General features: G+C 37.7%; 1 pseudogene; it reads left to right on the forward strand.

Moving 5' to 3' along the window:
• LOC101966507 (transcription factor AP-2 gamma-like) overlaps positions 1 to 10,065 on the forward strand; it is a 34,762-nt pseudogene extending 24,697 nt beyond the window's left edge.
• Positions 10,066 to 25,127: the final 15,062 nt, after the last annotated feature.

Raw genomic sequence — 25,127 nt, forward strand, 5'->3', positions numbered from 1 at the left:
AGGACTATTGCTTTACCTGCAGTGTTTCCAGATCAATGAAAGTGTGAAACAAGCCAGAGGGCCTTGGGAGAGACTGAGTAAGCACAGCCTGAAAGCCCTCCCACCCTAGCCAGACATTCTTTTGAATTCTGACTCTGAGTTTGGGGAGCAGCATGATTTGGTTTGTGGAAAAGGATTCCTTGATTATATGTATCTGCAAAACCACAGCTGTGCCTGTTTTCATGGATTTTACTCTGTAGAATTATGCAATCTTGACAAATCTGAGATGTTACTTTCTCATAATGCAAAACTACCCTAAATGTTCAATATTTGGATTTTTTTCTGAAAATTATCCCTGAGTATGTTGGGTTGTTGAATTTTGCTGATATGCTTGTTTAAGCAGGGTCAGCAGTGTCTTTGGAAATGAGTGCTTCATGGAGCAGTGTCTCTTGATAATAAGAAGCCTTTTCTCAAGTCTATCTGTTCTCCTGTCTTCTTCTGTCACTTACTTACCCCACATCCACCTGGAAAATTTAGACACTCTAGTTCTTATTATGAATTTTTTTTCCTTTTTGTTACCAGAGATTGAACCTAGTGGGGCTTAACCACTGAGCAACATCCCCCACCCTTTTCATTTTTAATTTTGAGACAAGGTGTAGCTAAATAGCTGAGGACCTCATTAAGTTGCTGAGGCTGGCTTTGGAACTGTAGATATTCTACCTCAGCTTCTTGAGCCACTGGAAATACAGGCATAAGTCCAAAGTTGGGCTGATAAATTGGTTCTTAAGTGCTTTGAGTTAAATATATGTCAGAGTTGAAGTATAACTTAGATAGATTTTAGAAAGTTGTACAAGAGTTCTCCAACTTGTGGTCAGTTTAATTTAGTAAATATTTATCAAATGCCTACTGTGTGCCAGGCAGTATGATGAAAGCTGAGAAAGTGAACATAAATACTAGTTTTATAAAAACGTGCTGATCCTGTAAGATATATATGCCTATATAAGAAACATTGGTTATAATATTAGAACCACTCTGATTATTTAGAATCTGTTTCTTTTGCTAAATTCATTTCTTTCTCATGGCCAGGTGAGAATAATAACTAGGATGATTATTAAAAGTTGGCTTTCTAAAAGCTGAGTGTGGTGGTGTTCTCCTGTGATCCTAGCAACTTGGGGGGCTGAGGAAGGAGTATTGTGGTGGCACCCTTTCCTCCATAGAAAGTACTAATTAAGCTTCTCCAAAAATCTTCACTATAATTGATTTTAGGATTATCAGCTCTACAAAAAAGTTCAATGAAATTAAACTTCCTATTTCCTGTTGCTCTGTCTTTCTTGGCCACTGCCTGGAAAAGGTCAGTGCTCCAAGTTCTGTATACCCATTTACTAGTTTTTTGCAAACATTTATGGATTATCTAATATAAATAAAAACATATATAATAGTTTATAGAAGTGTGCTTGCAAATGCAGAGTGTGATAAGAAAAACACATTGTTTTAACTAGTCCCCTGACCTTGAGCTGCAACTTCACAGAGATCTTTACATTTCAAACATAAGAGAAGGGGTTACTAATTTGGCTCCGTGGTAACAGCTGGAAGGGGGAGGGAAGAAAGGGAAGAAGAAGCTCTCCCCTTCTCAGGTGTTGTCCTTGAAAGATTAACTTGCTTAGAACAGTGAAAGAAAAAGTTGCTTTTGTGTGAACTTCTGCAGACCATGAACTTCTGAGCCTCTTACCTTACACTTTGGGTAAAAAGTTCTGAAATTGCCTGAATTCAGGGGATTAATTGATTAATTAATTGATTACAGGAAAACTGTGCCCTCTGAACCTGTTGTAGCCAAATAAAACTATTTCCTGCTATTTTCAGTGCCTTGTCCCAACTGTCCCCTGAAGCAGTATCACAAGTTCCAAGGCCAGCCTCAGCACTTAGTGAGGCCCTAATCAACTTAGTAAAGTACACCCTGTCTCAAAATAATAAATAAAAGGTGCTAGGGATATGGCTCAGTGGTTGAGCACCTCTAGGTTTAATTCCTGCTACCAAAAAAAAAAAAATGGCTTTCTGGCAGATCTAAATCATTTTCGTTTTAGGGCACCAAGCAGAATAGTAAGTAAGAACTAGGAATATGTTTTCAAACAGAGTTTCCATTTCATAAAGGTTCTGTAGATTTTGTACAATTTTAAAACCATGAAGCAATAGGCTTGATTCTTTTTTTTTCTTCAACCCAATAGGCTCTTACCACACAGCTCGAAAAACAACTCCATAACCATGTCAGCTGGTTCAAGTAAAGTTTTTATGTTTATTTTTTCCTGTAAAGTTGTTTAAAACAGAGTCTTCATTTTTAACTGAATTAATAGATTTGTACATAAAGATGAAGCCCTTTTTAAAAGCAGGTTTTCGTGTGTTCTCCCAGATTTTCTGGAAGTTTAAAACCAAATATTGCACTGGAAACTCTTTTTAGTAGCAAGTACTTGTCCAACTAAATGTCCTCTGCTATTAGAATTTCAGTATTTGGAAAACACTAATTTTATAATTCAATCTTTTTATAATAATTATGTAAGGCTTTTCACAAATACTGTGATCTAAAAACACTATTATTATTGTTTTCATTTATACCAAAGCAGCTTAATAATAGTTTAAATTGATGGGTACTTATTGACTGTATTGCAACCCTAAACTGAATGAAAATTGTTCTCAAAAATGTTACAACTAGATTTAAATTTACAAGTGAATTTTCAAACAGTAAGAAATAATTTCACAGGCAACATAGTGATTCATGACACATCTGTGAGTTAATGTAATTGGCATAAAGCAAACCTATGAAATAATTTATGAATATATTTTTACAATAGGAAAAAACAGTGTGCTGAAGTGAAAAAAAAGAGCTTAAATCAGGATACTGCTACTGGAAAGACATAATCCCTTTTTATGTGTAAAATAAATAAATTAGGCAGTGTGCCTTTTCTTTGTTTCATCAAAAATATATCTATGTTCTTTTTACCAAAAAGCAGAAAATATATCAAATCACCCCTGTTCTTCTTCCCTTTTTTCATATTTTTTGTCCTGGGCTTTGAGGGTCAGGGAGTTAAGCAGTATGAGAGATCTGTTGAAGCTCATGGGATGCAAAATGGTTCCAGATATACACCCAGGTAGGGTGGTTGCTGACAGGGAAAAATTGGGACCATTGATGACATGTTTAGAGGCAAATGAGGAAACAGGTAGATGGGGATGAGGTGAGGTTGGGGAATTAGGCATTCAAGGATTCTACATGCAAAGTTACTGAGCTCGGAATTCACTGGGAGTTTTAAGGGGTATCTGCATTCTCTCTACTTTGTATATTTGGGGGTTAGACATGGTCTAGTACTCCAGTACACTTGGCAAAGATCATAACTAGGTACAAACTAGCAAAGACATTATGGGAATCTTCATGATGATGGAATAAGGGCCAGTTATGTGGGGTGAGTACAACCTGGAAAGAGTGAGTACAAATTTGGGGAAGGTGAGTAGGTGGACCCTGATGTTCACAAATTCTTAGAGGCCTTGATGTGTTACTAGGCACTAGGAACAGGGGATCCTGGATCCAAAGAAAAGTTCCAGACTTAACTCTTATCAACAGAGAAATGATCCCAGATATTTATAGGTTCTTTTAATCCAGACATTGGCCCAAGTCCCAAGACAGAGGGGAGTCACTGTGTGTCTGTGGGTCTTAAGCATTGGCACCTCCTGACATTCCAGCAGTTAATGTGTAAGGACCAAGTAGAGTCAAAGTCCACATCCAGCGGAGTTTATATACATTCACTTTTCAGTCCAGGGTATAGGTTTCCTTATGATGTGTTGAGGAATGAAATACGTATTCTCTTGGAAGAATATTTAATCTAGCTCAGAAGATAGTTCATACCCAAAAGCCATCACTTATATACAATTGTGTTTGCATAGAATTGGGTAGTGATGAAGAAAGTAAGAGCAAATGTATTACTGAGGGGCTGTAGTTAAAGAAGTGTGAAGATGTTTTTCATTTGAGGGGAAATATAGATTAAGTAGTTTTAGAAAGAGGTAAAGGGCCTAGAAAACTGTCATATTGTTCATTTAGTTGGGAAGGAGTGAATCAGTTATATTTTGCCCAACTGTAGGAGGTTCCAGATTTCTAAATTCACTTGGGGAAAAAAAAAATATATATATATATATTTATTTATTTATTTATTTATTTATTTATTTATGTGTGTATACTAGTCAACTTTGTGTTGCTCTGACTAAAAGACCTGACAAGAACAATTTAGAAGGGGAAAAGTTTATTTTGGGCTCAAAGTTTCAGAGGTCCAGAGTCAGCCTCATTCATTCATTGCTATAGGCTTGAGGTGAGGCAGGACATTGCTATGGCAGAAGGGTATGGCAGAGAAAAGTTGTTTACCTCACATTAGAGGGGTTGCAGACAGACATCGAGGAGCCAGAAAAAAATATAATTCCCAAGGGCTTGCTCCAGTGACTTGCTTATTTCTGTGGTTCCCCCCTGCTGATAGTTACCACCTAGTAATCTATTTAAATCATTAGTCTTTCAAATAGATTAATCTACCAATTAGGTTATGACTCTCATAATTAATCATTTCACCTGTGAACATTTCTTCATTGTATATGAGCTTTTTGGGAGTAGCTCATATCCAAACCATAAGAATGAGTGTGTCTTAAGTTTTAAAATTGGAAGCTGAAGTATTATTTTATTATTTCAGTCTAAGGTTGTTATTATGGCATGACAAACAACAGGCTATGGATTAAAGTGACTTTTTTATATTGTTTAAGTGTTTCATAAATATGAATTTGTTGCATCAGACTGCCTAGGATGCTATCCCTAGCAATCTGATCCGAATCAGTGTCAATTGTGTACATTTGTGATGTCTTTAGTTTTTCTATAAAACTCATCACAACTAAAATTTTTTCTTTTTTGGTGCTAGAGATGGAACCCATCATCTTGCTCATGCTGGATAAGCACTCTACCACTGACTTATGCCCCCAGCTCAATTTTTCAGTTTCTTTTAGAAATACAACTTTGAGTATGTTCATACCTATGAGGGAATAAATGCATTCAAAAGTTGAGATAATTTTGCAGAATCATTCTCATGTATATGAGTGGCTATTATGCAGAGAAATAAATTTGCTTTGTCCTTACTACAGTATTTTCTTTTCTCTTATGTTCATACTTATAAGCTTATTATTTGTCCTCAGCTTGTTTCCAGAGAAAAAATGTTATAGTTCTTCACAATCGTTTAACATCTCACCTATTAAAATTTTCTTTGAATAAATTTTGTAGCTTTGAAGCATTTATCTGTTTCTTATAGACATATTATTTATCAGATAATTTTAAAGAATAATATTCAGTTAATGAATATGCATAATTTATAATGATGTCAGAGAATCAAAATGACATCTGATCCTACCAACTTTTGCTTCAGGCATCATAGTATAAAAGAAACAACAATTCGTATTATAAACAGCAAGGAGTGAAGATTTCTGAGGGTATTTGAGACTTCACCTTGTGTGTGGGTCAATTAGCTGGAAGATGAAGAAGGGCAGGAAGTGCATAGGGAGAGAGATGCTCCTGTCTCAGGGACTCACAGGAGGTGGGCACTGTGGGAGGTTACTCTGAATGATTTGTGTTTTCCATTCCTGAGCAAAGAGGCTTTGACTATCACTACATCTAGTAGTGACCTGGATATTGCTCTGGTTCCAGAAGTTGAGGATGTGTCTTCAGACATAGGCATGTCACCCTGCAGCCCCTTGAGTAGAATTACACTCACCTGTGCTTTGTAACCCTGCCCTTCTTGACCTTTTTTTGGATGGTACTTTCTAAGAATGATGGTCCCCCCAATAAAAGCCCACTTCTGAACATGCTCCCTCTCTCTGGCCAGCCTCTCCTGACTTTCCCTTGCTCTCCCATTTGGGTAGCTTGAGGCTGAGAGAAGTGGAGCCATCCTGAAGCTTGTTTAAATGTAGAGTTTGTGTCTGTGTTTTATTTGGTGTCCCTGGAAATTCACATTAGCAACCTTAAGTTCAGCTGCCCAAGTGGGTCAGAGGCAGCAGGGCACCTTATTTTGATCATAGGATTTCACAGTGACCTCAGGAATCAACTGGAATAGCTAATTTTAAGGCCTTCCAGTAAGGTTTATAAAGAAAATGATCATTTTTTAAAAAAAGTAACAAATTGTTCTTCCCAAGGAAAAATTATACTGTAAAAGTTGTTATTTCTTTTTTCTTTTTAATAATATTATTATTGGGGCTGAGGTTGTGGCTCAGTGGTAGAGTGCTCACCTTGCACATGTGAGGCCATGGGCTCAATCTCAGCACCACATAAAAAATAAATAAATATATAAGGATATTAAAAAATTATTATTATTATTATTAGTAGTAGTAGTAGTAGTAGTAATAGTAGTAGTAGTAGTAGTAGTAGTAGTAGTAGTAGTAGTAGTAGTAGTAATACCATGAATTGAACCCAGGGGCACTGTGGTTAAGTGAACAACATCCCCAGCCTTTTAATTTTTTTTTTTTTATTGAGAGACAGGATCTTGATAAGATGCTTAAGATCTTGCTCAGTTGCTAAAGCTGACTTTGAACTCATAATCCTCCTGCCTCAGCCTGTTGAGCTGCTGGCATGCACTACTGTGCCCATTTTTTTTCTTAATAATAAGCTTTTGGGTATGAATGAATGTGTTTTTTGGCACTGTGAATACTTCCCTCCTACTCTTCTATTTCAAATTGGATGTGGAGGTTACAAAAATTATAAGTACTCATTACCTGAGGAAACTATCCTAACAGGATTATTTGTAGGGTCTTAATATGGGATAACTTGTTTCACCATAAAGAAAATAACACAAATGATTTTTATCCTAGCAGCAACACTGTTGGTTCTGTGATCTCCACTCTATAGATGAGAAGGCTGAGGCAGTGGAACATCCCAAGATTAGCCAACTGGTGCATGCTCCCTTAATGTTCTGCTTCTCAAATCTGTGCTTGGTCCTCAGCAAGCTAAGGTTTGTGTTTGGAGAGTGGGTGGATAGAGACACCATAGTGGTGAGAAAAAATGTGAGCAGAGGTGACTACACTGGGAGCCATGGGCCATGATTTTCAGTGGACACTCATAAAGGAAGGCCTGCTGGGACTCATCTCCACCCCAACCCGCTTCTCGGAGTAATGCTAGTAGATGCAAGAACATTTGCAACTGGGAAAGGGAGCAGGCCATCATATTAAGCAGTTCATTGGTTAATCCTCACTTGCCCCCCACCAATGGGGAAACCCCTTTGCATACAATACAAATGACTCTGTCTGGACTGCTAAATTTGTGGCATTGGAGAAATTGCCATGGTAACACTCCAGGTAGCAAAGCCCGTAGAGAATTCATTGAAATGTCATAATACCCCAGTTATATAATATTCCAGTAACATCCCAACCACTTAAGGGCTTCTTTTTTTTTTTTTTTTGGATCTAATAACTACTGTTACTTTGAAGAGATGAGAGACACAAACATTTCCAACCATACAGTGATTACCAAAAAGAAAATCTGTAATTTATATTGATAACAAATGCACAGAGCATGCTGAACCTATGTGGGCTATCTACTTCCGTCATTGAAGTAAATGTTGAGTTTAGTTAGAGGTTAGTGAAAACAAAGATATAATTGTCTTTTACTCATGTTTGCATAGCCTCTTCTCTTCATTCCCCTGGATTAAGAACCTTGAGCCATGTGGGGCACTCCTTCAAGTCTCTTGAACAACGTCCTGGGCTTTCAATTGGGCTTCTAGTGAACCTTTAGCTCAAGTAAGGGAAAATGATACCTTAAAAATATGGAGTCTTCTTGCTTGTGGTTCTTGCAGACAGCATTTAGGGAGCACCCCCACCCCCATTTCCCAACACAGTGTTTATAATGATCCCCATAAACACTTGCATCATTTTGTAGGATACATTCTTAGAAGCCAGTATATTTTGTTACCATTTGATATTCTCTCTTGTTTTGTAAGTATAGATAGTGTTCTGATATAGCATTAGTTTTTGAATATTGAGCTAATAGCTAAGCGACCATTTTTTTTAAATTTTCTAACTATGCAGTCACATCATCTGGAAGTTCTAAAAGTTGCTTTTTCTATTTTCCAGTTCATATGGTCTTCATTTTTAAATTTTCTTCTAGTTACTGATAGGACTTTTGGTACAATGATAACAGAAGCAGTGATATCAGTGACTTGTCTTCCTGATATTAAAGAAAATCCTTCTAATATGTCCCCATTGAGTCATGTGCTAGTACCAATTTTCAGCAGCTAGCAAGAGCCAACCATTAACTTTTCATGAGTTTTACAAATCTGTGTTAAAATATAGTCATTATTTAAAATTAAATTATGACTCAAACATTTCTGGCTGATTAACGAGCACGTTCGGCACAGTGTTTGCTGCAAGCTCACATACCTCTGGAGCACAGGCTAGGACTTATCTGGCTTGGGCCAGATGTCCTGACTTGGTGCTTCTGAACGCCCTGGGAATCCAGTGCCCAGACCTTTCTGCAGGGCTTTGAGGACTCATCCACGCCCCCCACCCACGCATCTCCCAACTAACCACAGGGCAGCATCTTTATAGCTCTGCCAGGCTGCTGTCCCACACTGGAGTCCTGAATACCAGCAACCACCCTACTTTCCACCACCCTACAAGCAGTTGGTTTATACTCAGTCTGCGGATCCCTACTCACATCTGAGGGAAGCCTATGCTGCGGCCATTATCCCGCTGCACCAGCTTGCGGCCAACAGCAGCCAACAGCAGTCCTGGCCTGGCCACCGGAGCCAGGAGGGGGCCGCCCTATCTTTGCACCTTGGGCACCTGGCCAGCCTGCTTCCCCAACTCTCTGGGATACAGGGAGGTGCTCTGGGTGCCCTCGGCGATGCCTACAGCTGCTCAGACCTGCTGTTGCCCCACATGCACACCCTGGACACTGCAGGACAAAGAACCTGGGGCTCCCGTGACATTGCTCACCAGATGGAAGAGGTGCAGAATGTCAACCCACATCTGCTTGTGCCTGATCAGACTGTAATCCACAAAGGTCCCATTTTCCATGGTTAAGAATCCTCTGGGTCTCCCCTATCAGAAAGAGCTGGTGGTAGCCCTGTTAAATCCCACGAAGTCTTCTACTTGGTTCTGGGAAGATTGTCTCTCTTCAGCTCGCTGTCCAAATATAAGTGACTGTGGCTGAAGTGCACAGGTGATTGTCACCTTCTAAATGCTTAAATGCCTCGCTGCTGGGAGGTGTTCTCAGAAAAGCAAAGTCCAAAAATGGCTAATTGTTGTGGGAAAAGTTGGACAAGACTGTGCTTAATCTTCCAGCTGGGAGACGGAAAGCTGCTCTGTGACCCTCCTGACATCCTTGGTGAAAGGAAAAGCTGTTCACTTGGCTTGGGACTTTGCATATGGCTGTGAAGTGGAGTTTCCTAGTAAGCCAGTGGCCAAATATTTAACCAGGCCTCACCTAGGAGGGTAAAGCTGCTGCAGTCCAGCTGCAGCAAAATAACCCAGGGGGTGACCAGCAACTTGTGTAGATTGATACAGTTGGAGTGGGAGCCGCTTATTGTAGGACCGGAGGGGTATATATACATTACACACAGCTTATCTTAATTAACATAAACTAGATACAGCAGTCAACCAATAAGGAATCTCCACACTTAATGGCTCACTGGCGTTACTTCACAAACCATTCCCTCTGTCAAATTTCCAGGCGCCATCCTGACTTGTTTACAGACCCTAACATAAACCAAGATGGCAACAAGGAATAACACTGCAGGCAGCTCAGCAAGTGTGTAAAGAATTCATGGACCTCCTCAATCAAGGCTGAACACTCAACTACAACAACAGGCCCTCCTTTGTCTTAGAAACCTACAAACAGAACTGCTTGTATCATTTTAGCCTGATTACTCAAGGATTTGGCAGCCAGCCCATCTGCAGCCCTGTGTCTGGGTGCAGAACTACATCAAAGAAGCCCTGATTGTCATAGACAAATCCTATCTGAACCCCAGAGACCAGAGTCCAGCAGATTCCAATAAGACCCTGGAGAAAATGGAGAAGCACAGGAAGTAAATTGGGGGTGAGCACAGGGTGTTATTCTCGAATTTGGGACCCCCAAAAGACCACCAGAGACGAAGATCCATGTAAACAGCAAAGAGGTGTTTATTGCGAACTAGCTCGGTTCTCCACGTGCACACACAGCAACTAGTGACACTGAGAGGCCCAGAACCCAGGGTTTGCAGCAGTTTTATACACTCTTTGGAGAAGACATGGACTTGACATACATCATAGAATCTCTTAACAAATCATCACACACCACGGGAAAATCATAAAAAAAACTCTAAAATTTGATTAGCACATTCACTGGCAGGAACAAGTTGGGTAGGGGTGATTGGTTACTATAGGAGGGGGATTCATTTAAACTGATTGGTTTAAGCCAAGAGGGGTGTACATGCTGAACTATATGGTTTCCCATCATGTTATCAACCGCCATGAACTACTGGGAGGGTCATCTGGCATCCCAGATATTTCCCTGTCTCATGCTGATTGGTGGCTGCCAGGAGGTTACTATGGGTCTCCAACAAGCCTGAGACAGGGACACCTGGCTCATCAGATCTCTCCTGTTATTTGTAGATAAGCAACTTACAGGGTGGGAATGTGCCTAGGAGTGCTCTGTGGGTCTTTTCAAGGACAAAGGTCATGTCCCTTCCTGGACAGGCTTTGCTCTGAGGTAGAGGCTGGTTTTTCAAGGGCGTGAAGGGAAAGGACAGAGGAATCCATCAACACTGCTGCAGACTGGAGGCACTCTTGTTGGAGGAGGAGTTTTGAACTTCTATTTCCCAACTATCCAAAGTCCTCTGTCACTTGAGGCATACAGGATCTTTACCTGCCCTCTGGAATCCCTGCGGCTTCTCTAGCACTGCAGTGTCTTCCTTGAACACATGATCCCAAGGTGAAAAGTACTGGTTTTTGTTTTGTTTTTACTTGTTTAGCATTTATTTTTTTGAACCCCATCTCTCCTTCCTCTGAAAGTGGTGCTACAGAGTCTTATAATCTTCTCATAAGTTCCCCAGGGCTGACAAGAAGTCATGCACCTAGCTGTTGAAAATTCAGATTGATGATATACAGATTATCTACCTACTTTGGTGATGGTGCCCTCCAGGAGGATGCAGAGGTGCCATGTGCTCTGCTGTCAGTGAGCAGGTGCTACATTGATGTAAACCCGGTGAACAGAGGGGCCTTCTTGTTGTAGGAAACTTGTAGAAACAATTTCTGCTGACATTTTATTTTTCTTTTGTCATTTTTTTAACTTTGAAAGTTAACTCTTTAAATGGTGACTCTTTGGAATGACACATTCCTGTAAGGAACTGAAAGTTTTGTTTGCATATTTATTTCAGATCTTTATTTTTCAAGTAAACTTGAAAATGGTAGGCACTAAGCATCTGCCGCTGCCTGTCACCCCTCAAGCCCCCGTGGAGGCTCTGTATTTTCAGAAACTGTGTGCTGAGTTTGCAGACTTTATTTATGCACAGTTTAATGAGATCTGTAAATACTGGTGCATTTCTTACAAGTTTTTGAGAAATAGGATTCAATTTTAATATTAGCTTTTAATGGTGGTGGGGAAATTTATAACAAGTCTTTCAATTTGATTAATCTGTACAAAGGGTATGAAGAATTAAGAGGATACACAGTTTTTTTCTTGGTTTGGAAGATTCTGTTTAATTGGGCTCTCTGTTCAGAAAGCAATAACTTCACATCTCTTTCCTGTGAGGCTCATTCACTGTAAGGTGAATGTGTGTTATATTTGACATTGATGAAATGGAGATTTAGAATTGAACTCCCTGCATGTAAATGTTCCTCAAAGCAAAGTGTGCATATGATACCAGTATAATAAAAGTATTCTTGATAGAATGTGTGGAAAAATAAGAAATAAAAAAGTAAAATTAAATTATGTAAATGTGAAACTAAGCCAATCATATTAAAAATGCAGATAACCAATTATCAAAACTCATATCTTTTGCTTTTTTTGTGGTGTCTCACTATGATTCCTGCACTTCAGGCTCTTTATGTGTCTTCTGTGTGTGTGAGATGGAAGTGTTCTGTGGTGTGTGATTGTGTGCCTTTCAGTCACAGCACACTGAGAGCTTTGACTTGGCCATGATGGGAGTAGCTATAATAGGAGAATGAGAAAGACTAGAAACTAGAGCTTTTATTTTCCTTTTTAGTCTGTTGTCAGGCATAGTCTAATATGCTTATGACCAAGATGGTGCAAATTCTAAATGCTTAACTAAAAAAGAAAGAAGAGAATGAAGGAAGAGGATAAAGAAGAGCTTCTCCTAGAGTGCTAACCTTCATATGTTGCTCTTCTCTGCAGACATCTGTGATGCTCTGCTGGCCTCTGCCTTGCTCTGGGTATCCTTGAGCAACTCTTCAGAGCTTTCCAGTAGCCATGGTCTTGGCTTTGCAAGACTAAATCAGAGAGATGAGATGATGAGTCAGCTGTTGTCTCTGCTTTTTCCTCAGAGAGAGCTTGCATCTTTATTTCTGTTCCTATAGCTCAAAATTATTTTTTGCATTTTAATGAAATTGAAGAATTTGGACTTTTCATGTTATCTTTGTTTTTATTTTAAATTTATTTTTATTTTCTTTGGATACATTTCTTTCTTATTGTTTGCCAGTAAAAACTCATAAAGGAAATTAAGTCAGAATGAAAATATTGGAGCTATTCATTATTTTCAGTTATACCAAATCTTTTTAGTTTGACAATAGACTATGAAAAGGTTACTATTCCAGTGAGCATATCATAGAAATCTGAAATGTATGAACATAAATATAAATACAAATCCCAGAGCCACTGTGATTAGTCAGCGGGCTGCCACACAGTATCTTTGTGATAGAAAGAGTCCAGGGCTGCCTGATGGGCAATGAGCACCATCCTGGGACATTATATGAGAGGAAGCCAGGGGAAGGCTGTGCTGATAGTAGGGATTTCCTTCCCAGGTAGTATGAAGGAAGCTGTGAACTTGCTTTTTGGAGATGTATCATTCCATCTTAGGACTCCAGTGTCATTGAGTAAATTACTTTTTCTGTTTCACAAATAGTATTCAGAGGATTAAATCAGTTAAAACAATTAAAAATAAATCTGTCTACAAAATTCTAAAGAGGTAGACTGATTTTTCTGTGAAAGGTGAGCTAATTCATTCAGGAAGTACAATTTAAAATGAGCTCTGCCTCTTCTAAGTACATCCTTGTAAGTATTGGTGATGTAGACCGGAGTATTGGCTCCCTTTATGTAATATTCCAAAGTCTGGGTTTAAGTATAGCTTGAGTTTCTTTATCACTTCAAAATCAAGCATGGTGTTTAGTTATCAGATACATTCATAGGAAAGAGTAAATACAAGAGGAAAACCCAGAAAGTAATATTTTAATATAAAATATTTAAATTGCCCATGATTGTCCACTCTCATTGTTTTAATATGTGGGAACATTCTGTGGCCTGAGTGTTAGACTTCAAATCTCATTCAATATTTTATAAAATATATTGTCATTGAAACCAGAGTTCAGCTATTATTTACATTATCAAATTAACATTTTTTGTCTGGTGATTAATCTAGTACCATGTTAACATCTAAACTTTTCAGTGGTTGCAAAGATTATAATAACTAAGTAAACACTCAATTTTTTAATTTTATTTTTTAAATTTTTTAATTTTTTTTAAAATAAATGATAGCAGAAAGCATTACAATTCTTATTGCACATATACAGCACAACTTTTCATATCTCAGGTTGTATATAAAGTATGTTCACACCAATACATGTATTTTGGATAATGATGTCCACCACATTCCACCACCCTTGCTAACCTCCTGTCTCCTTCCTTCTCCTCCTACCCCCCTGTCCTATCAAGAGTTCATCTATTCCTCCCATGCTTCCCCTTCCCTACGCCACAATGAATCAGCCCCTTATATCAGAGAAAACTTTCGGCATTTGTTTTCGGGGGATTGGCTAACTTCACTTAACATTATCTTCTCCAACACCATCCATTTACCTGCAAATGCTATGATTTTATTCTCTTATTGCTGAGTAATATTCCATTGTGTATATATGCCACATTTTTTATCCATTAATTTACTGAAGGGTCAATTCAATTATTTTTAAAAAGTCCAGTCGGCTTGCATGTTGTTATTTCTGATCTGCAGAGACACAAACCTGTTATGATTCAGGCTTCTCTGCAGTAGGTACTTTGGAGGTTATAGAGGAAAAAATCTTATAGTTTCAAATCTACTTATTTCCATTATATTTATTTTAAAAAAGTTAACAGCTCAGAATATGATAAGCAGTCATTATGATATGGTACTACTAAATTCACCATGTATATTTAGATTACTTTCACTGCATATTTAAGTTCATTTTTCCTAGGAGAGTAGCATTTAGCTGATGAGGTTTAGTGTTTATGGTGGCAACTCTGATTGCATGTAATGTGTGTTTCAATAAATATTCTTAGATATTACTACCAAACTTTATATTCATTCCTGAAGTGTGATTTACAAAGCTCAATGCATCAATAGTTTTTCTGAAGAATTATTTATGTGTTTTTTGTTATGTGTATGATTTTCCTTTTATACTCATGCATTTTATTTATTTCTGTATTTGTGTTGTTTTCTATTGATTTATGAAAAGTAATAAAGTATTTCTTAGCAACACTTTTGTGACAAATAAAGAAAAAGGGTCTTATGAACTGTACAGGGAAGGCTAAGTAGAGAAGTCTGGGCAGGTTCAGGTGCTTCCAGTGACCAAAGACAGAAAAGAAGTTCTCAAGGGGCTGAGCATCATGGCAAGTGATCTTTTGGCCATACTTGAGTCAGTGATTTTTTTGAGTTTCCTACTAGAAGAGAAAAATTATTATAGCAATAGTAATGGATTTGTATTATCATTAAACATAGAATTATATGCTCTTAGAGTTCATTTATTTTTTATTTATACATGAGAGTAGAATACATTTTAACATATAAACATAGAGTACAACTTCCCATTCTTTTGGTTGTACATGTTGTGGAATTACGTTGGTCATGTATTCATCTTTGAACATAGGAAAGTGATGTCAGATTCATTCTACTATATTCCCTATTTCCATTCCCCCTCCCTTCCCTTCATTCCCTTTTATCTAATCCAAAGTACTTCTATTATACCTCTACCCCACTGTGAGTTAGCATCCACATATCAGAGAGATCATTTGCCCTTTGTTTAGGATTGGCTTATTTCACTTAGCATAATAGTCTCTAGTTCCATCCATATAATGGCTAATGCCATAATTTCATTTCTCTTTATGGCTGAGTAATATTCCATTGTGTGTGTGTGTGTGTGTGTGTGTGTGTGTGTGTGTGTGTGTATATATATTACATTTTAAGAGTTTAATTTTAAAAGCTCTGCTTGTGGTGCTTCTTCTGGAATTCCCATTTAAAGCCTGAGGGTAGGTTCAAGGTATACATTTTAATAGAGTGGCCCTTACATGATATGCCTAACCTTTTTATTTCAAGAAACATAAACTGTTTAAAAGTTAACATCTCCAAATGCCTCCACTAATTTTTTTTAAATTAATAGATTTTTTAAATACCTTCATTTTGTTTATTTATTTTTATGTGGTGCTGAGGATTGAGCCCAGTGTCTCACACATGTGAGGCAAGCGCTGTACCACTAAACCACAACCCCAGCCCCCAAATTGATAGATTTTAAGAATTAAAACTAATTCCCAATTAAGAAAACTCATGTGATTACATACAGGTAAAATTTCTTTTTTTAAGAGACACTTTTTGTTGTTGTTTACTTTCAGGACAAGTTTAATTTACAATTAAATATCAGTTCAATTTTAAATCCTTGAACATGGCCATACTTTTTGCACCAAAATATTTTTCTCATTAATTAGGGGTTATAAGATTACTTATTTGAATTCTCCATAAAGGAAATACTGTCAATTTTAGCTTTTCACCATAAATTCTGATCTAAGGCATTGTTACTGAGACGTATTTGGACTGACATGGTCCAAGAATATTCATATTCTTGCAATTTTTAAATTATCTATTAAATTTTTTTATTAGTTGCTCATGACAATACAATGATCTTGACATCATACATTTGAATAAAATGAGGTATAATTTTTCATTTTTCCAAGTGTACATGTTACAGAATCACGTTGGTTATATGGCCACATATATTCATACAGCAACACTAATGTCTACTTATTGTGCTGCCCTTCTTATTCCCCCTTCTCTTTCCCTCCACTCCCATCACCTCTCTCTACCCAATCAAATGTTACAAATTTCTCTCTTCCCTCCTCTCACATCATCATACATGTATTTTGTATAATGATGAGGGTCTTCTTCCATCTTCTGTGCAATTGATAAAGGTAAAATTTCTAACAAAATTGGATTTGACTGTTTACTTTGTTGCCATCAAAATTAAATTTGTATTTTCTAAAATTAAGAGTTAGTATGTCTCATATAAATGCAGATTGCTGAATATGCATTCTAAATGAGAACATGTTATAATATTAATTTTCACTTTTTCTTTTGAAAAGCTTTCTTAAGAAACTTTGTACTCTACATTTATCCAGATAAATGTTAGAAAATAAAAAATAAAATCAACACCCAAAAAACTATCTCCATGTGAGCTTTTACTCCACATTTTGCTTGTTCATGGAGTCTAGGGACCATAGTAAAGCTGACTCATAGCATTTAGATGCTGCTGCCTTCCAGCCTCATTGGTACCTTCTCATTCTGTTAGTCATGGGGGCTGTAGGTGCAGGCCTCCTCGAAACCAGAGCCATGATTTTGGCAAAGGTGGTTGAAATTGACTAGGAAATCATATCATTTTTTTTCTTTCCTATTTTCCCAAGTGCTTGCATAAATTCTCCTTTTCAGGAAAGAGATTGCTTTGTTCATAACTCAGATGCTGAAATTGTGAGCTCTAAAGCTGAAAGTGGCCACCTGCATGGGTGATCCCATTGGAGACAGTGGAAATTGTAAACTGCTTTGATTACAACTGTATCAAAAGTGGCAGTGAGAATGCAGTATCAATTTTTTTTGCATAACAAAATTAGATGGAGAAAAATGAAACTGATTTGATTATTTCTTTTTTTCTGGTAATTCTCAGCCTTACCAATGATATTAAATATGTTTCCATAGAATATGGACTGCACTCATCTACCTTCATTCCCCTTTGTCTAATCCAAAGTACTTCTATCCACACCCTCCCCCATTGTGAGTTTGCAGTAGCTAATCTGTGATATGCATTCCTTAGAAACTGTACTTTGAATTTTTTATTTTACTATTTTTGCCTCATCTGTTGGTGAAGCCAGGAAAATATTTGCCTAATACTTCCAATACTAATCATTGTTGTGCATTTTAAAAACTCTTGTTAACATTAAGATACTTATTCTCACTTCTATACAGTTAGTAGTATATACATCTATGTTATGGGCATCAGGAAAATGAATAAGAAAATAAAAATGATTAGATCAGGAAAAATATTTAAATTTTTCCAAAAGATACTAAATAGCTTCTTACAACATGAGGATTGACTATTTGAATTCTGAAACTTCCCAAATAGCATATGATATAAAATTTATTGGCTTTTAGTCCAATAAAATGTTTTTATAAAAAAACTTGAAAGAGTAAATATTAATTTAAAATATCTGAAAGTATGTCAATCTTTGATACAAATCAGAATATTACTAAATATTCAGTGTGAATCTTACCCTCACATTTTTGTCATAGAACTTAGGTTTGTTTATTTTTTTTTGCTTTGTTTGGTCTTTGTATTTCCATCATTATGCACAGGCAGGTGCCTACTGGAATTGGCCTGTGTTCCAGTGGGTAAATTCAAATCACAGCAAAGGGAATTGCAAACTAGATTTCTATAAAGGTGAATAAAATACAGGGATGATTTTGCCTTTGCACATCAGATACTTAATTATGTTTATTCTTTCTAAAAAATTTAGACCTATGAGGGCCCAAAATATTTTTGTTTCTAAGCTACCATTATTTTTGTCCTGAGAAAGAAAGTTGTGTGTGTTTTTTTTTTTTAACACTGCAAGATACACTATGGGTATAAAGTGCTGTGGACAGGCCAAAGATAAAAATGTGTGTTTTAAATATGTCCATGTGCTAGCACACAGCCCTGTCTCGGCAGCTACATAGCTTTATTTAGTCAGGATTTACAAACTCCAAAATGGTAGCATGAGGAAGCACCTTGAAACAACAAGGTTTGGACAGAATCTGCCCTGGAGTCATTATATGGAAGGTAAACATTCATCTGCTCTGGTTCTTTCCTGCTCCTCCACTAGTTACAGAGCCTTCATATTCTCCATAGAGCTGAAGTTACCAGATGAGAAAAAAAGAATAAACCAGCCAGGTTGGTTGTGGTCAGCAGCCTTCAGAGAGGCAGTGTTAGTTGTGACTTTGTCTCCAACTATGTCAAATTAGAGAATTACCCTCAGAATCTTGGCTCTGCTGGACTCAGAGATGTTGGGATGGTCGAACACATTTCAGGAATGCTTATATTTATTATGCTGTTCCTTCCTTGCAAGATGGTATTTGGATGCAAAGTCTCCTGCCCTTGTGGAACTGTATGATAGGAGTAGACATCCTGGTATACCTCAGATACTCATGATGGTCCTTGGCTCTTGCTGTGTGCTGAGGGAGTTTGCCTGGCCTTAACCATGAAGACTAGTTACATCTTCTCCTGAAGCCTGTGGTGGGCTTTCTAAGTGTTCCCAGGAAGCAGTCATCATCCTGTGCTGAATTGTCCCATGTCACTTGGCCTCTTGCTGATGGTTTGGCCTTTCTGAGGTCTGTGAGTCTCATTTATGGCCTGAGCAGCAAATAAGGGCCGTAATTATGTTTACTTTGCCCCTGTCATGTTGACCTTCTGTTTAGATTCTATTAGACTCAGCTTATTTTTTTGCCTCCTTTTGGGAATTCTGGGTCACTCTGAGGAAATGGAAAAAAAAAGTATTAATTGGTTTTGTCCTTACAGGTTAGTCTCGGAACTTACCTATCAGCTCAGCTGCAACAACTAGTAACTTTTCCCTATGAAACCACAGAGGGCATAGAAGATGGAAGGTTTACATGGCCAGGGAGTGTAAAACCAGGAACTGCAGACTATCTCTGATTTGGCATGGTCCAACATGTGATTTTTCAATTTTACCATGGTGTGATAGTGATATGCATTCTGTAGGAACTGTACTTTGAATTTTGTATTTTAAAATTTCTTTTGCCACATGATCTAATATTAAGGTTGAACAACCTGTATTGTATAGCATATTGTGGTATTTGGTAGGTTAGGTGTATTTAATGCATTTTTTCTATTTATAATATTTTAAAATGATGAGTTCATCAGTTTGCAATTCCATGTTAAGTCAAGGAATATTAGTATTTGTTAAAGGGTGGTAATGGCTGATGACGACTTTGCCTCTACTAGATCGTATCCCTAAATTCCACAGGGAAACAGAACAAAAGCCTGCCTGTGCTTTTTACATGTTCCTCTGACTTTTTGGATCCTCTAGGCCTTTGTTCTTGAGCAAGGAGTGTGGATTACTGTCACACCATGTTAGGTAATTCTTCCTCTTGAGCAGAAGGAAGTCATCACATCCTACTTTTCTCTTTTTCAAATTGATTTTACCCTCCCTGACTTCTCTGGGACTTAAAAGTATAATGATCCCTGGCAAACAGCAATAACTAAAGGTGAGGAATGACAACTAGAGCAGCCTATTTCAAAATTATTTCTGTGTATATGATCTGTGTGGTCAGTATATCAAGGTGACTACAATTTTGCCATGGAAGTTTTTCAATTATCTGAGACTAAGTAGTACCAAAGGCTCACTTGGTACCTTCCCAAATGGTATTGGGAGGCCTTCTTGGGACCAACCAAATTCTAACCTAGTTGGGTAGCAAATTCTATTTCTTCTCCCTTTCAAAATAACTATTCTTATTTTTTAACTTCTTATATTATTCATGATACACTGCAGTAGATTGAGAATCTTAGTGTGTGCTCTTTTTATAACCAAGAAGTTTTTGTTTACTTAACCTGTTTATGAATGAAATGCTTGTCCCTATGGAGGTGTATTTTGCTGCCATACTTTCCATGGCTTTCCACCCATGAACAAACTCTTCTGAGGAATGAGAGATTCCCTTTTCCCCATTCAGGGATTCTGGTAAAAGGCCTATTAATGAAGGGGGCCTTCATTCCTGGCCAAAAGCTGAGGTTGAATTAGTGACCTTTCATGAGGCAATTGGGATCACTAAGGTTCATGGATGCTTTTTAAATCAAAGCACGTGAGATTCCTAAAAAGCAGGTCTAATTTGTAGCACAGCAATTGCTCCAGACTAATGGAATGTCTCATATTGATGAATGTTAGTGGAGACCTTCCTGAGAAGGGGTTGACTATAAGACTGTTTCTGGGACTCCCTCATCTCTCTTCCCCATAATTTTTGAAGTTTTACTTCTATGAATTTGCTCCATTAAAATAAGGACAAATGTCACATTATGGGGACACATGCCCCCGCTTGAAATGCTATTGATCAGTGGAATTCACCATTTGTGAAGCTTGGACCTCCTCCATTTTTCATGTGTATTAGAGCAATATATATTCTATGACAGGGAATCTACTTGTGCCTCTTCTCTTCCAAGGCCCTCACAGCACATTTACAAATCATAGTGAATATCCTATCATAGTATCCTTAGGGAAAATGTTTTTCCATTGATGGAATTTTTTTCTCAGAATCATTTGGCAGACTGTACCAATAAATAGAGGATTTAGTTCTCATGGCATTATTTCTGAGGGCCTCACCTTTTAATTTCCAGCCATGGTCGTATATTATATTTATTTTCTTTACATAGTGACTAACTTTTTTAGGAACAGTAACAGAAAGCTCTCAGCATTTGTGGTGCCTGGCCTCCTGCTTTGCTGGGCAGACTCCCAATTGTTATGAGGACATCAAAGGGACATGCTATTGTTCTGAACTCCTGCATGACAATCTGAAATCTTATGTATTGAGGTAACTCAGGGGACCTCTGGAAGATGCACACAGATGCTTTCATTGAGCCTGATGAGATCTCTGAACAATACCTCATAAATGTGAGCAATTCACATGATAAAATCATCTTGGTGACATACTTTATTCATGAATAAATGAAATACTGTATGTGTTCAGATTGTCGATAGGCTTGCTAGGCAATTCTAGTTTTATTTTTAATGTGAGAAGTTAGCAGAACTGTTTTAGAATTTGTCAGTAAAGAAGTTCTAACAACTAAGACCTGAAAGAACCAGGTGAACACAAATCTTCAAGATGTCATGGTGCCTCTTTGGCCTCTTCCTTTTCAACTTGTTCTGGATACTGTGCACATAAAAAAATCAAAGTAACACTCAATAGTGGTAGATTTTTGTTTATGTAGATAGAGCTACAGAAGTGCATATCAAATGCCAAAAGGCACTAAAATTTGTCCCTGGGGATGGCACACACAAAACTTCAGGAAGCTAGTGGTGACCTCTCATGATGCATTTCCAAACCAGGTTCCTTTTGCCCACCATGCAGTGTTTTATGCACTGAAATGGGTTTTATAAATAAGCATGAGTTTATCCACAAGGTGACCAAGCATGCAGATGGGAATCCTAAGTCTCATATTGTCCTGAGAATAGGGTTTGGGGACATTTATGGAATATGGAAACAGGGTATCTAAGATGTGGGCATGATTTGAGGTGAGGTAATCAGTGGTTTTTATAGGTATAATCAATCTTCATAGCTCTTTCTGGGTTGTGTGTTCAGAAAATATCAACATTAGTTTGCCCAGCAAAGCAGGTGGAGGTTTGGTCTCTTGACATCAATAGGACACCCATTGCACACCTGAACAGGCCCATGGGAAGAGTCCTTTTTTAAAAACAAACAAAAAACAAAACAAAATGCAAATATATACTTCTCATTCCTGAAAAGTAACCTAGGTAACCATTACCATTATAATGCCTGTGTCAGAGGTGCTGGCTATAGCAAGGCTAATAGGAGACTAATATTATTTTGCTAAACTGAGTGACCTTCAGAGTTAGTGATTTTTAAAGGGAACTAAAAGAAGTAACTAAGCAGGTAGTATAGGGTCTCAGAGTCAGGGAAGTACAAAGGCTTGATTAGTGTAAGTGAGAGTAGGCCACCTGTGTTTGCTGTAGGCTAGTAATTGTCAAAATTGGGGTTCTTTCTTCTCTTGGAGTCTTGGGAGACAAATTCTTCTGATGGCTAAATTCTTGAGAATTACCTGAATGGGGAATAGGAGGTTGACCTTGATGGAACCTTTGTGCTTCAGAAGATACATACTTACCATTGTAGGTCCCTCTTTTACTACATGTCCAAGGGATGATTGTTGCCTATCTAGCAAGGGTTACATTTAAATGTACTTTCTTTGCCTCAGTATTACTGATATTTAATGAACATCTCAGATTGACCAATATAAACTTGTTTTCAATTTACTTTTTAGTTGCTTATTTGTAGAGCTACTGTAGAGTATGTATGCACTTCATTAGAAACTGTTTTACCATTAGGTTTCTGAGTGTGATTTTTTAAATTGAGGAAGGCATGCACTTATTTTCACCCTTCTCTAAGTTTCCCCTCTTGAAAAAGCTGACACTCTTATACGTTTTAGGGCAGTGTGTTCTTAGGGGCCACCAAAGCATTGGTCAGCGTAATCATCTTTGGCCCGAGTAATGAAGGCAGGGCAAGTCCTGAGCTTTTCACATGATTGTGGATAGTTTTTTTTTTTCTCATCTTCTTTTCAAAATTATTCAGTATTTTTGAGTTACTTCCTAGGAACCTGTAGTAAAACTGGCAGATGACTGATGACTAAGTCATGGAATTGCTGCAGATTGCAGCACTTGGTGTGACCTCTTGCTGTAATTTCCATGAGAGCATCAATACCTGCTGCAAGCAGCCTGACTGTCTTCTATCAGGCAATGGTACCTGGAGGGAAATTACTAGGCATTCACACATCTTCTTATTGGATCTTCACACAATCCTAAAAAAAAAAAAAAAAAAAAAAAAAAAAACTTATTCTACTTTTCTTATAGGGTAAAAAATGTTTCTGTGGCAGATGGCTTCCCAGACTTTAGGACCTTGCTCTGTGAAATTGAGGCCCTATGTACATGTTTTTATTTCTATAAATAGGTTTTTGTTGTTTCTGCTTTTGTTTTGTTTTTCAGCCAAGCTTTCTGTGAAAAGGGTGAAGCTGGTGAAGAGGAGGAAATGGACAAGTAGCCTATGCTGTGGGCAGTGGGAGAGCTGTGGCAAGGGGCACCTTCCTTGTGGGTTCAGAATTAGTCACTATGAATGGATAACTAAAAACTGCTGGGCTCCATTTCAGGGGCTATGGGCTCCTTTGTGGTCTTCACTGGAGATTTGCAGTGTTTAATGTTAATGTTAAGAACTATTGATGCTACATCCTAGTCCTCTTTATTTTATATTTTGAGATGGGATCATGCTAAACTGCTGAGGCTGGCTTGAACATGTGATCCTCATTCCTTAGCCTCCCCTGCCCCCAAACAATCTATTGGTGCTTGTTAATAGGAGGCTATCCTCAATCCAGCCCTTAATATGTTTCATTTTTTTTTATTTTTGTTGGGCAAAAGTGTGTAGAACCATGATACAAAAAAAAAGACCACTGACTCCAATTTAAACCAAATTAAAATAAGATTATATTGTGCACACAAAGAGAGCTGGCCATCAGTTGTCTCACCTGGAAAAACAGGGCCAGAGAACAACAATTGGTCTGATTACAGGAAAGTTTTATTTTTAATATTTATTTTTTGGTTGTAGTTAGACACAATATATTTATTTATCAATCTATCTATCTATCTATCTATCTATCTATCTATCTATCTATCTATCTTTTATTTATGTGGTGCTGATGATCGAATCCAGGGCCCTGCATGAGCTAGGTGAGCACTCTACTGCTGAGCTACAAAACCCAGCCACCAGGGTAGCTTTTATAGCATACAAAATTATAAAGAATGGGGGTGTCTTGGGAACTTACAGCTGACAGGGTTCAGGCAAGTATAATACAAAGGCAGATAGCATGTTTATGATCTACATTATTTAACATCTCAAGGTAGGGGGCAAACTTAGATTCCAACATCAAAGTTAATGAGGAGCAGCTGGGATTTCAGGGAGCTTTGTTATCTGGTCAAGGGGAGCCAGGAAAAGGTAAGTTCAAAGCACAGGCAAGAATATCAAACAAATTTATTTATTTATTTTTTAAAAAATCAAACCATGGTCAGGCCAAATAGAAATCTTAGTATTTTACAATAAAACAGAAATTAATTTTTCATGACTTTGTGATGAGACGCTTCCCAATCTTAAGATGGAATTAGGCTGGGTTCATCAAGTGTTCTCCCATACTGTCACAATCTCCCTGGTATTCCTCAGGTGAGAATTTGTATATTTTGCAACTATCTCTCTTAAACACTTTATTAAATTATAGAAAAGCATCATCCAATACAGCAGGCATGCACAGAGGTCCAGCAGCTCAGCATCAGAACCCACAGGAATCTGGGGTTTACCTGTGACTGTTTTCCTGCTGACATGGTTGCCTTATGGCAGGGGGTGTTCTAAAGTTTTATTACTTTATCAGGCAGCCAGGTGAGTAAGCAACTTAATTTGCATACCTATAGCACCTTCTCCCCACAGGTAAAAGATGTGAAATGTTCAAGTTTGATTCACTGCAGAAGTTGAAAGCTGGCCTGCATAGATGGGTTGCCCTTAAGGGAGAGACTGGTCCCAGGGTTATAAGTTGGGAACAAGCTGATATTTTTCATTTGACTATGCTTTTCTACTTGAGTTCTTTTTTAAATTATATTTACTGGCTTTCAGAGGGAATGAAAATGACAAAGAGATGGTTAAATGGAAAAAAAAATAATTGTATTAATATGTTTTTTGAGAACTTCAGTACTAACTGATGTGAACAAGATCACAGAGTTAATAGTTTTTCAGTGATTTAGGCTGAGTCATCTAAAATTTCAAATATAGAAATTTTTAATATAAAAGAATCAACAATACCTAATGTCTGACATTGAAAAAATAGCTATAAAATCAGGAGCTGTT

The sequence above is a fragment of the Ictidomys tridecemlineatus genome, unplaced genomic scaffold, assembly GCF_052094955.1.
Source record: "Ictidomys tridecemlineatus isolate mIctTri1 unplaced genomic scaffold, mIctTri1.hap1 Scaffold_210, whole genome shotgun sequence".
NCBI classification, from domain to species: domain Eukaryota; kingdom Metazoa; phylum Chordata; class Mammalia; order Rodentia; family Sciuridae; genus Ictidomys; species Ictidomys tridecemlineatus.